Source organism: Triticum dicoccoides, chromosome 2A, assembly GCF_002162155.2.
Source record: "Triticum dicoccoides isolate Atlit2015 ecotype Zavitan chromosome 2A, WEW_v2.0, whole genome shotgun sequence".
Lineage (NCBI taxonomy): Eukaryota > Viridiplantae > Streptophyta > Magnoliopsida > Poales > Poaceae > Triticum > Triticum dicoccoides.
This window is the reverse complement of record NC_041382.1, coordinates 321,957,717-321,973,976: the sequence shown is the minus strand read 5'-3', so window position 1 is coordinate 321,973,976 and position 16,260 is coordinate 321,957,717.

Sequence of the window (16,260 nt, the reverse complement as noted above, 5' to 3'; positions counted from 1 at the left end):
TTCCCCCTCTCCTACTCCTACTAGGAATAGGAGGAGTCCTACTCCTAGTGGGAGTAGGACTCCCCCTTGGCGCGCCTCTCCCTGGCCGGCCACCTCCTCCCCTTGCTCCTTTATATACGGGGGCAGGGGCACCCCATAGAAACAACAATTGATCGTTTGATCTTTTAGCCGTGTGCGGTGCCCCCCTCCACCATAGTCCACCTCGATAATACTATAGTGGTGCTTAGACAAAGCCCTGCGTCGGTAGAACTTCATCATCGTCACCACGCCGTCGTGCTGACAAAACTCTCCCTCAACACTCGGCTGGATCAGAGTTCGAGGGATGTCATGGGGCTGAACATGTGCTGAACTCAGAGGTGCCGTACGTTTGGTACTTGATCGGTCGGATCATGAAGACGTACGACTACATCAACCGCGTTGTGCTAACGCTTCCGCTTTCGGTCTACGAGGGTACGTAGACAACACTCTCCCCTCTCGTTGCTATGCATCACCATGATCTTATGTGTGCGTAGGAAATTTTTGAAATTACTACGTTCCCCAACAGTGGTATCAGAGCCAAATTTTATGCGTAGATGTCATATGCACGAGTAGAACACAAGTGAGTTGTGGGCGATATAAATCATACGGCTTACCAGCATGTCATACTTTGGTTCGGCGGTATTGTTGGATGAAGCGGCCCGGACCGACATTATGCGTACGCTTATGCGAGACTGGTTCTACCGACGTGCTTTGCACACAGGTGGCTGGCGGGTGTCAGTTTCTCCAACTTTAGTTGAACCGAGTGTGGCCAGTCCTTGCGAAGGTTAAAAAAGCACCAACTTGACAAACTATCATTGTGGTTTTGATGTGTAGGTAAGAACGGTTCTTGCTAAGCCCGTAGCAGCCATGTAAAATTTGCAACAACAAAGTAGAGGACGTCTAACTTGTTTTTGCAGGGCATGTTGTGATGTGATATGGTCAAGAAATGATGCTAAATTTTATTGTATGAGATGATCATGTTTTGTAACCGAGTTATCAGCAACTGGCAGGAGCCATATGGTTATCGCTTTATTGTATGAAATGTAATCGCCCTGTAATGCTTTACTTTATCACTAAGCGGTAGCGATAGTCGTGGAATCATAAGATTGGCGAGACGACAATGATGCTACGATGGAGATCAAGGTGTCGCGCCGGTGACGATGGTGATCATGACGGTGCTTCGGAGATGGAGATCACAAGCACAAGATAATGATGGCCATATCATATCACTTATATTGATTGCATGTGATGTTTATCTTTTATGCATCTTATCTTGCTTTGATTGACGGTAGCATTATAAGATGATCCCTCACTAAATTATCAAAGTATAAGTGTTCTCCCTGAGTATGCACTGTTGCGAAAGTTCTTCGTGCTGAGACACCACGTGATGATCGGGTGTGATAGGCTCTACGTTCAAATACAACGGGTGCAAAATAGTTGCACATGCGGAATACTCAGGTTAAATTTGACGAGCCTAGCATATAACACATATGGCCTAGGAACACGGACACCGAAAGGTCGAGCGTGAATCATATAGTAGATATGATCAACATAGTGATGTTCACCATTGAAACTACTCCATCTCACGTGATGATCAGACATGGTTTAGTTGATATGGATCACGTAATCACTTAGAGGATTAGAGGGATGTCTATCTAAGTGGGAGTTCTTAAATAATATGATTAATTGAACTTAAATTAATCATGAACTTAGTACCTGATAGTATCTTGCTTGTCTATGTTAATTGTAGATAGATGGCCCGTGCTGTTGTTCCGTTGAATTTTAATGCGTTCCTTGAGAAAACAAAGTTGAAAGATGATGGTAGCAATTACACGGACTGGGTCCGTAACTTGAGGATTATCCTCATTGCTGCTCAGAAGAATTACATCTTGGAAGCACCGCTAGGTGTACCACCTGCACCAGCAACTGCAGACATTGTGAATGCCTGGCAGACACATGTTGATGACTACTCGATAGTTCAGTGTGCCATGCTTTACGGCTTAGAACCGGGACTTCAACGACGTTTTGAACGTCATGGAGCATATGAGATGTTCCAGGAGTTGAAGTTAATATTTCAAAAGAATGCCCGGATTGAGAGATATGAAGTCTCCAATAAGTTCTATAGCTGCAAGATGGAGGAGAATAGTTCTGTCAGTGAGCATATACTCAAGATGTCTGGGTACTGCAATCACTTAATTCAACTAGGAGTTAATCTTCTGGATGATAGCATCATTGACAGAATTCTCCAATCACTACCACCAAGCTATAAGAGCTTTATGATGAACTATAATATGCAAGGGGTGGATAAGACAATTCCTGAGCTCTTCGCAATACTAAAGGCAGCGGAGGTAGAAATCAAGAAGGAGCATCAAGTGTTGATGGTCAATAAGACCACCAGTTTCAAGAAAAAGGCAAAGGGAAGAAGAAGGGGAACTTCAAGAAGAACATCAAGCAAGTTGCTTCTCAGGAGAAGAAACCCAAGTCTGGACCTAAGCCTGAGATTGAGTGCTTCTACTGCAAGCAGACTGGTCACTGGAAGCGGAACTGCCCCAAGTATTTGGCAGATAAGAAGGATGGCAAGGTGAACAAAGGTATATGCGATATACATGTTATTGATGTGTACCTTACTAATGCTCGCAGTAGCACCTGGGTATTTGATACTGGTTCTGTTGCTAATATTTGCAACTCGAAACAGGGGCTACGGATTAAGCGAAGATTGGCTAAGGATGAGGTGACGATGCGCGTGGCAAATGGTTCCAAAGTCGATGTGATCGCGGTCGGCATGCTACCTCTACATCTACCTTTGGGATTAGTATTAGACCTAAATAATTGTTATTTGGAGCGAGCGTTGAGCATGAACATTATATCTGGATCTTGTTTGATGTGAGACGGTTATTCATTTAAATCAAAGAATAATGGTTGTTCTATTTATATGAGTAATATATTTTATGGTCATGCACCCTTGAAGAGTGGTGTATTTTTGCTAAATCTCAATAGTGGTGGTACACATATTCATAATATTGAAGCCAAAAGATGCAGAGTTGATAATGATAGTGGAACTTATTTGTGGCACTGCCGTTTAGGTCATATCGGTGTAAAGCGCATAAAGAAACTCCATACTGATGGACTTTTGGAACCACTTGATTATGAATCACTTGGTACTTGCGAACCGTGCCTCATGGGCAAGATGACTAAAACGCCGTTCTCCAGAACTATGGAGAGAGCAACAGATTTGTTGGAGATCATACATACAGATGTATGTGGTCCGATGAATGTTGAGGCTTGTGGCGGATATCATTATTTTCTCACCTTCACAGATGATTTAAGCAGATATGGGTATATCTACTTAATGAAACATAAATCTGAAACATTTGAAAACTTCAAAGAATTTCAGAGTGGAGTTGAAAATCATCATAACAAGAAAATAAAGTTTCTACGATCTGATCGTCGAGGAGAATATTTGAATTATGAGTTTGGTCTTCATTTGAAACAATGCGGAATAGTTTCGCAACTCACGCCACCCGGAACACCACAGCGTAATGGTGTGTCTGAACGTTGTAATCGTACTTTACTAGATATGGTGCGATCTATGATGTCTCTTACTGATTTACCGCTATTATTTTGGGGTTATGCTTTAGAGACGGCCGCATTCACGTTAAATAGGGCACCATCGAAACCCGTTGAGACGACGCCTTATGAACTGTGGTTTGGTAAGAAACCAAAGTTGTGGTTTCTGAAAATTTGGGGCTGTGATGCTTATGTGAAAAAGCTTCAACCTGATAAGCTCGAACCCAAATCGGAGAAATGTGTCTTCATAGGATACCCAAAGGAGACTGTTGGGTACACCTTCTATCACAGATCCGAAGGCAAGACTTTTGTTGCTAAATTCGGAGTTTTTCTAGAGAAGGAGTTTCTCTCAAAAGAAGTGAGTGGGAGGAAAGTAGAACTTGATGAGGTAACTGTACCTGCTCCCTTATTGGAAAGTAGTTCATCACAGAAACCGGTTTCTGCGACACCTACACCAATTAGTGAGGAAGTTAATGATGATGATCATGAAACTTTAGATCAAGTTGTTACTGAACCTCGTAGGTCAACCAAAGTAAGATCCGCACCAGAGTGGTATGGTAATCCTATTCTGGAAGTTATGCTACTAGACCATGACGTACCTACGAACTATGAAGAAGCGATGGTGAGCCCAGATTCCGCAAAATGGCTTGAAGCCATGAAATCTGAGATGGGATCCATGTATGAGAACAAAGTGTGGACTTTGGTTGACTTGCCCGTTGATCGGCAAGCAGTTGAGAATAAATGGATCTTCAAGAAGAAGACTGACGTTGACGGCAATGTTACTATCTATAAAGCTCGACTTGTTGCGAAAGGTTTTCGACAAGTTCAAGGGATTGACTACGATGAGACCTTCTCACCCGTAGCGATGCTTAAGTCTGTCCGAATGATGTTAGCAATTGCCGCATTTTATGATTATGAAATTTGGCAAATGGATGTCAAAACTGCATTCCTGAATGGATTTCTGGAAGAAGAGTTGTATATGATGCAACCGGAAGGTTTTGTCGATCCAAAGGGAGCTAACAAAGTGTGCAAGCTCCAGCGATCCATTTATGGACTGGTGCAAGCCTCTCGGAGTTGGAATAAATGCTTTGATAGTGTGATCAAAGCATTTGGTTTTATACAGACTTTTGGAGAAGCCTGTATTTATAAGAAAGTGAGTGGGAGATCTGTAGCATTTCTAATATTATATGTGGATGACATATTGTTGATTGGAAATGATATAGAATTATAGGATAGCATAAAGGGATACTTGAATAAGAGTTTTTCAATGAAATACCTCAGTGAACCTGCTTATATATTGGGCATCAAGATCTATAGAGATAGATCGAGACGCTTAATTGGACTTTCACAAAGCACATACCTTGACAAAGTTTTGAAGAAGTTCAAAATGGATCAAGCAAAGAAAGGGTTCTTGCCTGTGTTACAAGGTGTGAAGTTGAGTAAGACTCAATGCCCGACCACTGCAGAAGATAGAGAGAAAATGAAAGATGTTCCCTATGCTTCAGCCATAGGCTCTATCATGTATGCAATGTTGTGTACCAGACCTGATGTGTGCCTTGCTATAAGTCTAGCAGGGAGGTACCAAAGTAATCCAGGAGTGGATCACTGGACATCGGTCAAGAACATCCTGAAATACCTGAAAAGGACTAAGGATATGTTTCTCATTTATGGAGGTGACAAAGAGCTCATCGTAAACGGTTACGTTGATGCAAGCTTTGGCATTGATCCGGACGATTCTAAATCGCAAACCGGATACGTGTTTACATTGAACGGTGGAGCTGTCAGTTGGTGCAGTTCTAAACAAAGTGTTGTGGCAGGATCTACGTGTGAAGCGGAGTACATAGTTGCTTCGGAAGCAGCAAATGAAGGAGTCTGGATGAAGGAGTTCATATCCGATCTAGGTGTAATACCTAGTGCATCGGGTCCAATGAAAATCTTTTGTGACAATACTGGTGCAATTGCCTTGGCGAAGGAATCCAGATTTCACAAGAGAACCAAGCACATCAAGAGTCGCTTCAATTCCATCCGGGATTTAGTCCAGGTGGGAGACATAGAAATTTGCAAGATACATACGGATCTGGATGTTGCAGACCCGTTGACTAAGCCTCTTCCACGAGCAAAATATGATCAGCACCAAGACTCCATGGGTGTTAGAATCATTACTGTGTAATCTAGATTATTGACTCTAGTGCAAGTGGGAGACTGAAGGAAATATGCCCTAGAGGCAATAATAAAATTATTATTTATTTCCTTATATCATGATAAATGTTTATTATCCATGCTAGAATTGTATTAACCGGAAACATAATACATGTGTGAATACATAGACAAACAGAGTGTCACTAGTATGCCTCTACTTGACTAGCTCGTTGATTAAAGATGGTTAAGTTTCCTAACCATTGACATGGGTTGTCATTTGATTAACGGGATCACACCATTAGGAGAATGATGTGATTGACTTGACCCATTCCGTTAGCTTAGCACCCGATCGTTTAGTATGTTGCTATTGGTTTCTTCATGACTTATACATGTTCCTATGACTATGAGATTATGCAACTCCCGTTTACCGGAGGAACACTTTGTGTGCTACCAAACGTCACAACGTAACTGGGTAATTCTAAAGGTGCTCTACATGTGTCTCCAAAGGTACTTGTTGGGTTAGCGTATTTCGAGATTAGGATTTGTCACTCCGATTGTCGGAGAGGTATCTCTGGGCCCCCTCGGTAATGCACATCACTTAAGCCTTGCAAGCATTGCAACTAATAAGTTAGTTGCAGGATGATGTATTACGGAACGAGTAAAGAGACTTGCCGGTAACGAGATTGAACTAGGTATTGAGATACCGACGATCGAATCTCGGGCAAGTAACATACCGATGACAAAGGGAACAACGTATGTTGTTATGCGGTCTGACCGATAAAGATCTTCGTAGAATATGTGGGAACCAATATGAACATCCAGGTTCCGCTATTGGTTATTGACCGGAGACGTGTCTCGGTCATGTCTACATAGTTCTCGAACCCGTAGGGTCCGCACGCTTAACGTTTCGATTACAGTTATATTATGAGTTTATATGTTTTGATGTACCGAAGGTTGTTCGGAGTCCCAGATGTGATCACGGACATGACGAGGAGTCTCGAAATGGTCGATACATGAATATTGATATATTGGAAGCCTATATTTGGATATCGGAAGTGTTCCGGGTGAAATCGGGATTTTACCGAAGTACCAGGGGTTACCGGAACCCCCCCCCCCGGGGGGGGCTTAATGGGCCTAGATGGGCCTTAGTGGAAATAGAGGGCAGCAAGGGGAGTGTGGGGCGCCCCCCCCCAAGGCCCAAACCGAATTGGTTTAGGTCAAGGGGGGTCGGGCCCCTCTTTCCTTCTCCCCGTCCCCCTTTCCTTCCCCCTCTCCTACTCCTACCAGGAATAGGAGGAGTCCTACTCCTAGTGGGAGTAGGACTCCCCCTTGGCGCGCCTCTCCCTGGCCGGCCACCTCCTCCCCTTGCTCCTTTACATACGGGGACAGGGGCACCCCATAGAAACAACAATTGATCGTTTGATCTTTTAGCCGTGTGCGGTGCCCCCCTCCATCATAGTCCACCTCGATAATACTGTAGCGTGCTTAGACAAAGCCCTGCGTTGGTAGAACATCATCATCATCACCACACCGTCGTGCTGACGAAACTCTCCCTCAACACTCGGCTGGATCGGAGTTTGAGGGACGTCATCAGGCTGAACGTGTGCTGAACTCAGAGGTGTCGTACGTTCAGTACTTGATCGGTCGAATCATGAAGACATACGACTACATCAACCGCGTTGTGCTAACGCTTCCGCTTTCGGTCTACGAGGGTACGTATACAACACTCTCCCCTCTCGTTGCTATGCATCACCATGATCTTGCGTGTGCGTAGGAATTTTTTGAAATTACTACGTTCCCCAACACCTTCCGCAGGCGACGGTGACATCCAGGGGTGACCCATGGCTATTCTCCTTGTTTCATTCCTGCGACATACATCAGGCCTCGTGGAGGCGTTTAGACTTTTCATTTGGTATTGTGAAAATAGTATGCTTGTAATATTTCCTTTGAGATTCTGCGTTTTCCTTCCTTATTTGCCTTATTCTGCGTCGGCAGAGCCCGGCCCCGCGCATACCTCAACTGTCGTTGGGCTGACCAGAGACCAGGACGGTCCTGAGTTGCGATGCTCAAGAGCCCCCCTTGACGTGCGAACAACATATAGGGAGAGTCCATGAGGATAGATTAATGTTCTACGTCGGCAGAGCCCGGCCCCGCGCATACCTCAACCGCCACTGGGCCAACCGGAGACTAGGACAGACCAAGGAGCGAGGGGCTACGTGACCAGTTAGGCTCCTGAGTCACGATGCTCAGGAGTCCCCCTTGACGTTCAAACAATTTCCATACCTGCCCTCACCGAGGCCTAGGGAGGGGTGCGCGACACCCAGGTCCGGGGGACCTGGTTGGGTGGCGTGCGCTTGGGCGTGACCTGAGCGCAGCCCCCGTGCCCAGCCCCCTCGCGCGACTCTCCCGAGGGGAGGCGTCGTGGTGAGGCTGGGCGCTGAGCTCTGGGCTCCATGAGGTTGGTACGACTGTGGGGTCGCCCTCAGTTGTTTATCACCAGCGCGGAGCGTAGTGCTTCCGCTTGTGCACGGGCATAGCCGCTCCTCGGCAGTGTTGACAGCCAGCACGGAGCATGGAGCTTCCACTTGGGCGTGGGATGGGGGGGCCCCTCCGGGAGGAGCCCCCGGGGCATGTACAGCCCCGCCTTGACACGTGGCTTGCACGGCAGGGCTGCGAGGTGTATCTGGGCACTCGCGAGCCAGCACGGGACTCACGAGGCCCTATCGCAAGGCGGGTTGCGCCTGGTCTTAAGTCTTGGTGACTGTATGTTCCTGCAAGGCGGTTAGATGCAAGCACTCTACGTCCTCTGGTCCCGGCCCTCGAGCGAGCTCAGCCGCCACTGGTATGCCAGGTCACGATGCCGTGGTCAAGGCCAGGGGTGAGGGTTGGAGAGCCAGTAAGAGCTCCTGAGTCGCGATGCTCAGGAGCCCCCCTTTTAACATGCAAGCAAATTGCATGGGGCGAACGGACCCATGGCGGGCGGTAATCAAACAGGTGATAGCAGTTGGCAGGTTAAGCATGAAGCGCAGATTGCCTGAGATAAATGCAAGAAGGTACATGCCACTAGGTCTGGCCCGAGCGGCGTGGGGATGATGCAGCCCGAGGGGCGCCCCCAGCGAGGTAAGCTTAGAAACATAAGCAGAAAGGATACATGCCACAGGGACGGACCCATGTGGCCTGGGAATAGTGCAGCCCGAGGGGCGCTCCCAGCTTAAATGAACTTGGAAGATGTCACCTGGGTCTGTAGACGAAGTAGAGTTGGTGCAGCTGAAGCCGCGCGTCGAAGGAATGACTCCTCATGAGCCACCGGGACCCTGAGCCTCAGGAGGCTCTGGGGGCTCAGGTGGTTCCCTGAAGGCCATCGCCATCTCCTCCAGAACGGCGCGGGACCTGGCCTCCTGAGCCGCCTGGACTTGCCGCATATTGTGCCGATGGGCCGATGCCACGCTCAGCAAGCCGAAGGGCATGCGAACGAAGCTGTGAGGTGGACCCACACAGTGGCCCACGTGTGATGGCCAGAAGCGTTCCTGAGTTGCGGCCCTGTTGAGCCCTGGGACGTCGACGCAGGCGCGCAGCTCAGCACCTTCGCCTGGGCGGTGAGCCACACTCTGTGAACGGCTATCGCCACACATGGCCCTTGCGTCTTGTAGCTCTTGGGTGGTCTTGGCAATGAACTCCTGGGTGGTGGGCATTCCTCGCGCCCATGCTCTCCTGAGGAACACGTGTTGTGAAGCACGCTTCCAAGTGGTGCCCAAGCGCCTCCCTCGTGAGATTGGCAAGGTCTGAGGCCCTCTAGAAGAGAGCCCCCGAGCCCTACCTGAGGAGGGTGCCAGGCACGCTTTCCTATGCAGTGGCGGGAGGCGCCCCTGGAGCAGGCGCCGATCCTGACAAGGCTCCTGATGCGACGCCATCTTCTTGGGGTCCTGCTTGGCGCAGCAGCTTATTCTTGGGGATGGTCTCCGGAGGGCCTTCACTTCTGCTGTCACGGTTGTTGATTGCCGCGGCTTGGAAGGCACGCTCAAGGGAGCACACCGCATCCCTTTCTTCACATGGGACCGTGATGATCTCCTCGCTTCCTGGCATCTTGAGAATGTTGTAGCCGTGATGAGTGATTGCCATGAACTTGGCCAGAGCTGGATACCCCAGGATGGGACTATATAGCAGGCGTATGTGCGCGATGTCGAAGTCGATGAGCTCGGTGCGGTAATTCTTGCGCTCCCCAAAGGTGACAGGTAGGCGGACTTGCCCTATTGGTGTGGTGGAACCGTCAGTCACTCTTGAGAAATGCTTGGTTGGCTGGAGCTGCTCATAGGGCACTTGGAGGTTGTCGAATGTGTCGGCGGATAGGACGTTGAGCCCCGCCCTGCCGTCGATGAGTGTCTTGGTGACTTGCACATTGCTGATGACTGGGGAGCACAGCATAGGGAGTGTGCCAGCGGTGGCTGCGCACTTGAGCTGGTCGGCCGAGCTGAAGGTGATGGCGCATTGGGACCACCGGAGCGGGCGCGTGGCCTCGAGCTTGGGGAGCGCCGCGTTTACCTCGCGAGCAAACTGTTTGAAGATGCGCTGAGAGGCTGGGGCCTGAGTGCCGCCCAAGATGCAAGCAACCGCGCGCGGCTCCTAGAAGCCCCCAGCCCCCTCGTCCTGGTGGTGGTCGCCATTCCTCCTTGGCGGCGGCAACGGGGGAAGACCAGCGTTGCCCTGGGGGCGATCCTCACGAGGCGGATCCCTCCAGGCGCCCTCGCGAGGTTGGTCCTGCCAACAGTCCTCACGAGGCCGGTCACACCACTCCTGGCACGGGCCACGGTCGTCCCAGCGTCCGCCTCCGCGTCCTCCTCCGCGGCCATAGCCCCGGTCGTTGCGCTCGGGGCATCGGCCGAAGCGTCCTTCCCGAATGGCTCTGAGCTCTTGACAGTCACTGGTGTTGTGGGTGTTCAGGTTGTGGAAGGCGCAGAATGGGCGGCCGTTCTTGGATGACTCGGGCTGATCTCTGCCTCGCTTGGTGTCGGGCTCTGCTGTGAGCACTACTGCCTCCTTGCGCTTCACGTCCTTGGCATTGGTCTTCTTTTCTTCCACTCTTGCGGCTGGCAGCTCAAGGAGAGAGAGGCGCCCCTCCTCAGCTCTTGCACACCTGGTCGCCAGGTTGAACAGCTCCTGAGATGTGCAAAGCTCCTCATGGATAGCCAGCTCTTCCTTCATCTTGACGTCGCGGACGCCGTCGTAAGACGCGGAGATGATGGCCTCGTCCGTGACCTTGGGGATCTTGAGGCGGGTGTTGTTGAAGCGCTGGATGTACTTCTGGAGGGTCTCTCCTGGCTGTTGCTTGATGCCGCGTAGGTCGCCCGCGACTGGTGGGCGGTCACGAGTGCCTTGGAAGTTGGCGATGAAGCGGTCGCGCATCTCGTCCCAAGAGGAGATCGAGCCGTGCTGCAAGTTCAGGAGCCAGGAGCGGGCCCCATCCTTGAGAGCCATGGGAAACTAGTTCGCCATGACTTTTTCGTCGCCGTTGGCCGCTTCGATGCTCAACTCATAGAGCTGCAGGAACTCCACGGGGTCGGCGGTGCCGTCGTACCGAGGAGGCAGATCTGGCTTGAACTTGCCTGGCCATGCAACGCTACGTAGCTCAGGGGTGAAGGCGCAGCAGCCTGCCATGGTTGCCGGGGCCCGCTTTGGGGGCGGAGCTTGGTCTTGGCGAGGTCCGCGTTGTGCCACTGCAGGCAGCGCGCGGTCTTGACGAGGTGGTGCGGGGAGCGCTGGTGCAGCTTCTCGCGGCCGCGGGATTTCTTGGCAGCTCCTTTCTTCACGCGCGGGCGCCGGGCAGGGCGGATCACGCCACGGAGGCGCGAGCCTTGGCGCCAAGGCACCGTCTTGGGGTCGAGGCAGTGGAGGCACACCGTGAGCCCCGTCACCCGCGGCCTGCTGAGGGGAGGCAGAGAGTGGGACGGCGCCAGAGAGCCCCCCGCGGCACGGACGAGCTCGGTGACGCGGTCGAGCCACTCCTCATAGACATCGTCGACGGGGCGGTAACACAGGAGCTCGTTCATCGTGATGAGTGCGGCCCGTGCCTTCATGGGAGCGTGGTGCACGTCAGACGAAGAGCCAGCAGGGGTGAGCGATGGAGTCGCCGTGCAGCCGTCCTGCCGCACCGAAGGATGTTGCGAGGACGCCTGTTGCTCGTTTCCCACCGGGCCGGTGGCAGCGTTGGTGGCGGGGGACGGAGAACGACGAGGCGGCCCGCCGATGGGAGCCGTCTGAGCGACGCGGGCGGCGAGGGCGTCCCGACGCTCATCTCGAGCGCGGCGAGCATTCAACATGGAGACAACGGAGCGACGGAGCGACGAACTGATGGAAGGGAAGCTACGTCGCACCCCTACCTGGCACGCCAAATGTCGGGGTATGGGGTCCCGGCAAACCCTTAAGGTTCGAACACTGGGGTGCGCGCGAAGTCTTTCCCTCCAACCGATCTACGCCCTAGCTTGCTAGAATCTCGCGGACGAACTCGATGAACTCACAACACAGAAGGACACGGGGTTTATACTAGTTTGGGCCACCGTTGTGGTGTAATACCCTACTCCATTGTGGTGGTGGTGGATTGCCTCTTGTGCTGATGATGAACAATACAAGAGAAGAACGGCATCCCGAGGTTGAGGCATTCTTGTGCTCGGCGAGCTTGTGTGTGTGGGGGTGGTCTCTCTCAAGCTCCGATCCTCAAGCTAAGATCATATCGTCCTCTCTCTTCCTTCCTCCCCCTTTTCACTGTGGTAGCTAGTCCTATTTATAGAGGCCCTGGTACTCTTCCCAAATATCGAGCGGGAAGGGAGCCAACAATGGCGGGATAATTTGAAGGGGGACAGCTAGTACAAGCTATCCTGACAAAAGTAGTCTTCGCCTGCACAAAGTTCTGGTGGTGACGCTGTTCTGGGCTCCATGGTGAGCTCCATCTTGCAGTCCATGGTCTTGTTGCACCGAAATGGTAACCTTTGCATGAGGCCTCGGTACTCCGCGGCTGCGCTTGCCCCCTTTGCACCAAAGAGGAAACAAGGACGTTGTGCGCGCTGGTGCCCGCCTGGTGTCGATCATCACGGCTCACGTCACGAGAACCTCGTGAGGTTTGCCTCGCCTTGATATCTCCGCTCCTCGTGAGCATGCCTGGCTAGGCCACTCCAGAGGAGGTCTTGCGTCGTCCGCCTCGCGAGGCTTGGCCCCTCGCGAGGGTCTTGGGTGCTTTGTTGGTGAGGATGGGTCGTACGGCCTGCTGGCTCAGCCATGTTGCGGGCCGCAGGCAGGCAAGTCTGGGGCCCCCCGTTCCCAGAACGCCGACATAATGATAGTCCTAAAACAACATTGAGAGTATGACTTTAGAAGAACGATCATATTGAATCGACCCAAACTTGTTTTTATACTTTGAGATAATATCGTTTGAAATCAATACTATAACACAAAGTGTTAACATGTGTTTTTAGTTCCTCAAACCATGAAACTATGGTAGTCACTTCCTACCGTATGGTGGACTATGGGGTTGCTCAAACGTCATCTGTAACTAGGTGATCATAATGGCATATCAATGACAAAAAAGAACAAATCGGTGACGAGGGGAACGGTGTAGTGAGCATGTGGATGACTCAGGAGCATACCGACACTCCTCGGGTTTTGTAAAGTATCGCGAAGCAAAAGGAATATCACATGATAACCAAAGATTCACTCGAATATCATTCGTGTAATCATAGGGATCGATATGGACGTCCACGGTTCCGCTATCGATCATTGAACGAAGGGGTTTCATTCATGTCTATGATTTACCGAATCTACGGGGTCACAAGCTTAAGGTAATCTAGATCCGCTGAGTGTTAGTAGGACGGGAGTATTAAGGAATCATCTGTGGATTTGTTTCATTTATATTTACAATAGTTCCGAGAGGAACTAGAAGCGTTTAGGGGTCACTGGAAGGGTTTCAGAGTTTATCGGGCAATAACGGGTATTACCGACAAATAATACATAGGCAGAAAATGTTTCCAATGGTGCTAAATTAATGATAAAAGGCTCTCGTAATTATTAGGAGGGTTTAATATTTAATTTAATATCAACAGGCCTTAAATGGCCTAGTGGTGGGAGGGGAATTGGGCCACCTTGGCCCATGTAGGGGAGGCGCCCCCTTTTCCTTAGTGGGAGGACGAATTTTGATGGAGGGAGGTTTCCTCCTTCCCTCCTTGGCCTGCGGAAGGGGAGGGGACTCCTTCCCCTTCTCTTGGCAGCCCCTCCTCCCCTCCAACCTATATATACTAGAGGATCTAGGCACTTCTAAATAGACAAGTTTTGGAGCCATCAATTAGATCTTGACCTAGATACTCTAATCCTCATAATTAGAACCTAGTGTGGTTCTAATCTCCTCCCTCTAATTCTCTAGTGATGATTAGCTCTGGATGGGAAGGGCTATCGGATCGTGAAGATCGTACGCTTGCAACTAAGTAGAGAGGTTGTGCTTTCGGTCTTCCGTTCGAGGGATCGTTCGAGTGCGGCTCGTGGGATCGTCATCAATAGTTCAAGGGACTCCAAGTACAATCTACACCGACTTGTCTACTTCCGCTGCACTCTATAGTCGGTAATGATCATTGATCCAAACCCTATATGCATCTTCATATTGTTCCTTGGTTTTCATAGGGTGATTTTTTTTGTTTTCTACTATGTTTCCCAAAAGTGGCATCAGAGCGATCCTATGAGTAGATGCAGGTTTCGATCTAGATCACATGTGGATGTGAGGGTTTTATGTTCTTGCCATGATTCCCTCGAATGTTGCTTCGCTTTAGTTCATTGACGACATGATGTAAGCTTTCTACAAGGTTCTGACAATCGATCGGCTTTGGCTGTCGAAGATCTACTAACAGTTCCTTGGGCTTCATCATAGTCAAGAATAGTGAACCGTCGCATACACAACATGGCGATGAAGATGAACGATCTTCTAGGGGGTCACACTATTTGACGATGTTTAATGTGGGGACAAGATCAGTCTCTTCTTCCATACACCCTGAAAGTTAATATAGCAACAAGAATCGTCGCCTTGATTGTACACGTAGGTAGTTGATAACCCACAAGTATAGGGGATCGCAATAGTTTTCGAGGGTAGAGTATTCAACCCAAATTTATTTATTCGACACAAGGGGAGCCAAAGAATATTCTCAAGTATTAGCAGCTGAGTTGTCAATTCAACCACACCTGGAAACTTAATATCTGCATCAAAGTGTTTAGTAGCAAAGTAATATGATAGTAGTGGTAACGGTAGCAAAAGGTAATGATAGCAAAAGTAATGTTTTTGGTATTTTGTAGTGATGATAGCAATAGCAACGGAAAAGTAAATAAGCGAAGAACAATATATGGAAAGCTCGTAGGCAATGGATCAGTGATAGAAAATTATTCCGGATATGGTTCATCATGTAACAGTCATAACATAGGGTGACACAGAACTAGCTCCAATTCATCAATGTAATGTAGGCATGTATTCCGAATATAGTCATACGTGCTTATGGAAAAGAACTTGCATGACATCTTTTGTCCTACCCTCCCGTGGCAGCGGGGTCCTATTGGAAACTAAGGGATATTAAGGCCTCCTTTTAATACAGTACCGGACCAAAGCATTAACACATAGTGAATACATGAACTCCTCAAACTATGGTCATCACCGGGAGTGGTCCCGATTATTGTCACTTCGGGGTTGCCAGATCATAACACATAGTAGGTGACTATAGAATTGCAAGATAGGATCAAGAACTCTCATATATTGATGAAAACATAATAGGTTCAGATCTGAAATCATGGCACTCGGGCCCTAGTGACAAGCATTAAGCATAGCAAATTCATAGAAACATCAATCTCAGAACATAGTGGATACTAGGGATCAAACCCTAACAAAACTAACTTGGTTACATGATAAATCTCATCCAACCCATCACCATCCAGCAAGCCTACGATGGAATTACTCACGCACAGCGGTGAGCATCATGAAATTGGTGATGGAGGATGGTTGATGATGACGACGACGACGAATCCCCCTCTCTGGAGCCCCGAACGGACTCCAGATCAGCCCTCCCGAGAGGTTTTAGGGCTTGGCGGCGGCTTCATATCATAAAACGCGATGAATCCTTCTCTCTTATTTTTTCTCCCCGAAAGCAAATATATAGAGTTGGAGTTGAGGTCGGAGGAGCTCCAAGGGGCCCACGAGATAGGGGGCGCGCCCCCCACCCTCGTGGATAGGGTGTGGGCCCCCTAGTCTTCATCTTTTGCAAGGATTTTTTATTATTTCCAAAACACGTCCCGTGAAGTTTCAGGTCATTCCGAGAACTTCTGTTTCTGCACATAAACAACACCATGGTAATTCTGCTGAAAACAGCGTCAGTCCGGGTTAGTTCCATTCAAATCATGCAAGTTAGAGTCCAAAACAAGGGCAAAAGTGTTTGGAAAAGTAGATACGACAGAGACGTATCAACTCCCCCAAGCTTAAACCTTTGCTTGTCCTCAAGCAATTCAGTTGATAAACTGAAAGTG